Genomic DNA, 6000 nt, shown 5'->3' with positions numbered 1-6000 from the left:
TATGTGAGTGTGTATGTGTGCGCACTTGGTTTACATTTCACAATTTTATGAAGTCTGCACAATTCTGTACCCATACTAGCTAAAGCAAAATTATACTAACTCGTTTAATTGTGACAGTGATTGGTGGGCATATCCTCTTTGATCTCTGATGCATTTTTAAAATTTCTGTTGTATCAACAGTCTGTTATATACATTTCATTCCTGGTAATATTATGCTGATCTTGCTTAAAGTATTTTTTTTTTTTTTTTCTTAAAATGTATGTCAGAATTGTGAACCACCACCAGGCAATCAGATTGGTAGTTTTCAGTTTGTATTCAAGGAAGGTGTGTGTGTGTGTGTGTGTGTGTGTGAGAGAGAGAGAGCGAGAGAGAGAGAGAGAGAGAGAGAGAGAGAGAGAGAGAGAGAGAGAGAGATGGGTGGGTCACATGTCAATGCTTGTGATGTCTACCATTTACTTAATGCTTTATAGTTAACATTTTTATGCAGTTGGCAATAAGCAATTTAAATTGCCTCTGTGCTGGATTCATAAGTAACTGACAGCATTTTTGTGATTAATCACTGATGAAAGTACAAACATAGATATATGATTACAAAGAGATTTTTCTGTCAGCTTGCACAATGATGCTGAAAGGCAGGTGCATATGAGTGGCTATTTATTCTTATCTGATGTTCTCGTACCTTGCTAAAGAAATATTGATCAATTGATCATTTTCTTACTTTAGAGGATCAGACCTTTTTTTCAGTGATTGTGTATTCACCTGAGTTTTGAGAGCAAGTAGAGGAATCAGCAAATCAAAAAAGCTCTCTGTCATACTTGCAGAATTCTTCATTTTGTGTTTTTCTTGTTTGGCTTAGTGGAGTAATGGAATTACTGTCATTATCAAATGACTACTGATTAATAATGAGGTCTGTATAAGCACCGTGATAATTTTTTTATTAAGATTGAAACTCATTATTAATTAGCTGTCATCTGAAGGCAGCCAGTCTCATTGCTGAAAAATCTACCTTATGCTCCTGAACACCAGAGCAGAATACAAATGCTGTGAGGAGAGAAAAGTCTTTATTAGATCTGCTTATTTCTCTCTGTTATGGTGTTACACAGGAAAGAAATGTGTGTATGGAAATTGCTGAAGTGATAATTTGTCACAGAGCAGAAACTTGTCAAAAGCAGCCAATGAAAAGTTGTTTAGAAAAGATATTTTCTTCAAATGATTATTGTTGCATGGGCATTGTTTTATTGCCTGTTAGTACATGGTCACATCTTTGCCTGGGACTGGTTATTAACAGAAAAAGCTTTGAGTGTCTCAAGTCATTGTAAATCTATTGAGTGTGTCAAGTCGGGTATCTTTACCAAATGAGATTAGATGAAAGTGGACCACATGAAACCATGGACAGAGTTGGTCTCTTTATTATGACCATTCACTCGAAGTACAAATATTGTCAGAATTTATTATGTGTTTATGAATGAAATTGTAGTGTTTCGTAAGTGGCTTTTAAATGTCATTCATAGCATTACGTGAAATTATGCAATGACAGCATCATTCCTAATTCAGTTTTGAGTCTGTGTAAACAATTCATAAGAGTTCATAAGAGGGATGAAACTGATACAAAACAAAATTTTTAATAAAGTAGTATTAATCACCAGTATAGTATTGTTTGTTTTATTGTTCTACCACTTAAATTCTATTTAATTTTACTCATTCAGATACTGGATAAAAATGTAAATAAATATCATAAGCTTTATACAGTTGCATCCCAAAAAAATAAAGAACACTTTCTCAAAACAGGATGTTAGAAATGTAGAACAAGATAAATCTTAATTACAAGGTATTTGGTGTATTAGATTATCCAGAACATGTAAGTAGTAAGTCCAGAAAATAGAGGGACATATAGTTCTGTAAAGTCATTTTTAGCAGAAAATTACTTTCAACAAAAAGACTATACCTCTAGCCACCACACATGTGAACAAGTGACTTGTCACACTGTCTATTAGATGGTTCAATAACTGTATTCCTGTGCAGAAATCTGGGAAATCCTTGGGGGTACCAATATATTCCAAATGTGCTCTATATAATGCAGGTCCAGAAATCTCACTGCTCTTCCCATATAATGGTTGTCTTCATATGAAAAATATGTGAACCATAATAATGCTGTTGTGATATTTATACGTGAAGAGAGACTGGACCAACTAAATCTCTGAAAATAAAAAAGTGGAAAGTCCAGGTCCAGGTCTATCCTGCAAAGGATAGATTGGGACTCACCTTAAAATTGAGTTGCAGACGGGCAGAACGAAAAAACTGTTACACAGTGACTTGCTGGCCGAAGCCGTCCTCAAAAAAGTAAAGGAAACACACACATTCACACAAGGAGGCATACGTCATGACTGCTATCTATAGTGGCTGTTGCTACCAGAATGCCGCCACAAATAGTGGTGCCATGTGTGTCTCTTTGTGTGTGTGTGTGTGTGTGTGTGTGTGTGTGTGTGTGTGGGGGGGGGGGGGGGGGGGGTGCTCTTGAGGGTGCATGTGTGCCCTTTGTGTGTTTTCTTTTCTTCTCTGAAGAAGGCTTTGTCGGAAGCTCGGTGTCTTAAGTCTTCATGTTGTGGCTGTCCGCAACTCAATGTGTCATCTTTACAGTGAATAGCAGCCCATCCTTTTCATAATATTGTTAAACTGTCAAAAAGTCACACAAGTGGTTGCTACACCTCAGCTTTCCACTTCTCAGCATTTTGCTGACCATTTTATGAAGATCTGGAAGCCTTGGAAGCACTACCTTTTCACTCCAGGGCCCCAAACCTGTAGCTTGGTCTCTTTCCACAATGTTCTTGTGATTGTACTGGCCACCACTTTCACTATAGATAAATGTGCAATGAGCAGCCCACTTCAAACTGTAGTGAGCTTCATGTCTTGTTTCTTCAGTTGCCTGCGGTTTTGTAATTGGACAAACCTGTAGATTAAATTTTAAAAATTACAAAAAGTAACTGAATGGTTGAAGTAATCAGAAAACAGTTCATTGTTGTAAGAGGTGTGCAAGAAAAGTAATGAGACTGACCTTTTTATCTACCAAAATTTTTATTTATTTATTTTTTTCAAACAATAATATTGTCCCCTTGAGTGTAGTTCCTTCAGGCAGCTATACACCAACAGTCAGTGTTCTTAGTCACGGTAGCAGCACTAAAGGCTTCAACCGGTAGGGCCCTGTAACATGGTCACATTCTTTTGAATGTTCTCCAGAATCCCAAAATGACGTCCTTCTGAGACATTTGTCAATTTTGGAATAAAAAAGGTCATGAGAACACAGATCATGTGAATAGAGAGGCTGTGGAAAAACAGGGATGCCTTTTGAGGTAAAAAATTCATTGATGGACATGTTCATGTGACATAAGGTGTTGTCATAATGCAGCATCCACATGTCTGCAGTGTCCAGTCTCACTTGATTTACCCTTTTCCTTAGCCTTTCAAGGACATCTTTGTAAAACACGTGGTTGACAGATTGTCCTGGAGGAATACGTTCCTTATGCATGATACCCTACTGTCAAAAAACAAATCAGCATTGTTTTGATTTGCTCATTCACACTTTTTTTTTGGTCAAGGAGATATCTCGTTGTGCCACTCTTCACTTTGCAGCTTTGACCCAGGCTCGTACTCAAAAATCCAGGCTTCATAACCTGTGATCACACAACTCAACCTTTCATGGTCATTGGCTATCATCTCAAGATGATCAACGCACATGTTTCGTCAGTTGTCCTCTGCTCAGTTGTCAGGTGTTTTGGCACCATTTTGGCACATACCTTTTCCATGTGCAAATCTTTGGTCAAAATTTGATGTATGGTGAAGATGTTTAACAGGTCACCCATCGTCCTTACTGCTAAATGCCAGTCTCATTTGACATTTTGGTCAGTTTTTGAAGTTGAAGGTCTCCCTGAGTGAGGTTCATCTTTAACATGTTCTCAGCTTCCAAAAATGATTTGTGCCAGCAAAAAACTTGTGTTCTTAATAGGGAATGTTCTCCATAGACCTGTTTCACCTTATCAGAGGTAATGCTCACAGATTTCCCAAGCCTAACACAAAACTTGATTGCATAACATTGGTCTAAATTCCAGTGTCCCATTTTTGTACCTCACAACTTCACTGATGGTGCTCTCAAAAATTACATGGTGGCTGTACAGAACTGAAATTTGGACTGAGTATGTGGAAGGAATGAACACATTGGCCTACACAAGCAGAACAACACAGCATTGCCAGATTGCTGTCAGTTTCATTACTTTTCTCTCACACCTTGTATAGAGTGGGTGTCCTGTGCGTGTACACTCAAATCTTTGAGTTTAAACAAAGAAAGCTACCAAAAAGTACTTCAACAGTCCCAGTAGAAGTCCTCCTAAGATCTAATAATAGTACATGTTGTCAGTCACCAGAGCTATCTGGTTAATGTGTAATTTCTTCCACAGCATGAAGAGGTGTAAATAAAGTGACAGTGGTCACTGTCACTGGCTGTAAATGCCTGTAACATGCAAAGAGCATGGCTTGTGTCCTTGGTGTTAGCCTCTGAATCAATGATGCTGTCAATGACAGTCTGCTCTTTTGGGGGCACCAATCTCTGGTTTGCAGCATCTCTTGTTCAGTGTTGTCATTTTTATTATTTCCAGGCACCAAATCTCTTCCTCCTAAGTGACAGGTAAGTGGCCAGAAGCATATCAAGTGGTGTTGACCCCAGGGGATAGCAGGTGGAGGCAATCGAGTGTCCAGTGAAGATGATGTTGGTCTTCTACCACAGCATCGTTCTGGGTGGTGTCATCTGTATAGATGGTGATATCGTCTGAGTAGTCAGACCACTGCTGGGGCAGCTGCAGTGGGAGGCAGTCATGTAAGAAAGGCCCGAAGATTTCTATCACTGACTACTTGCTGTCACTATCTGAGTCACCTGTGCTGCCCTTATTTGAGGTGAGACTGCTTGTCCCTGACTGTCGTATCTGCTGGCACAGAGTCCTGCTGTCCTATAGATTGTAATAGGCGAGTTTTCTGAAGCTGGTCCTCTTTGGCTCATGGAGATTACTGTGGAGTGACTGGAGATCAATTAGTGGCATCAAACAGCACCATTCTTGATGACATTAGTGTACATTATGTGGCCATGTGTGAATCTCACTTTGGCTGGTGCCTAGCCCAGTGATCTCTCAAATTTGCATGCACTTAGAGCCAGAGGCCAAAATAGTAGAGATCTGGCAGTGTCCGATGGTGTTGAGGATGTAAGAGATGCAATAAAGTTCGTGGTTGTCTTCCATGGAGTATCTATGAAGGACATTTTCCTTTCTGAAAGGTGTCGTATCAGATGGTATCCGGTCAAATGCGCTTTCAAATACATGTGCCACCAGTTAAGCTGCCGCGTTTCCTACAGCCTCTACAGTGGCATGGGGGCACAACCATGAACAATTAAGCCAGTGCCAATAATATGCAAATATCCCCTTTCTTGAGCTCCAGCAGTGTGTGTATCAAGTTTGAACATTCATGCATTGAGCCCATTTTGTGTGTTTGCCAGTTGAATAACACTTACAGACTTTCATAGTGGCCAGGGCTCATGATCTACTGAATGGTTCATTTAATGAAGACTGACTGATTTGTAAATCTGCAATACCTATATATTTTCAACATTCAAAACTACTGTTAGCAACTGACACTGCAACTACAGCACCAAAGTTATGTACTATTTTTACTATTTGATATTAGATGTAGAAGAAATTAATACCTGATTTCTCTGTTCATGAGCAGCATCTTTTCCTTGCTCCTGTATCCAGTAAAGAACCACGCAGCATGCAAGGAAGTTATAACAAAAGGAATAGATTTTACTGCTGCCACTGTTAGGTCAGCCCCAGCTGTTTTCATCATTTGCTGCTCGCATCTGCTCTGTGTCTCTGCAGATGGTATGGTGCAGACATCATTTGTTTGACAACCTTGTGAAAAATTCCTCTAATTGCTTTGGCATGAGTCGGATTGTGAGTTGTTCAT

This window comes from Schistocerca americana, chromosome 2, assembly GCF_021461395.2.
Source record: "Schistocerca americana isolate TAMUIC-IGC-003095 chromosome 2, iqSchAmer2.1, whole genome shotgun sequence".
NCBI lineage: Eukaryota > Metazoa > Arthropoda > Insecta > Orthoptera > Acrididae > Schistocerca > Schistocerca americana.
Note: the sequence above shows the minus strand (reverse complement) of the source record.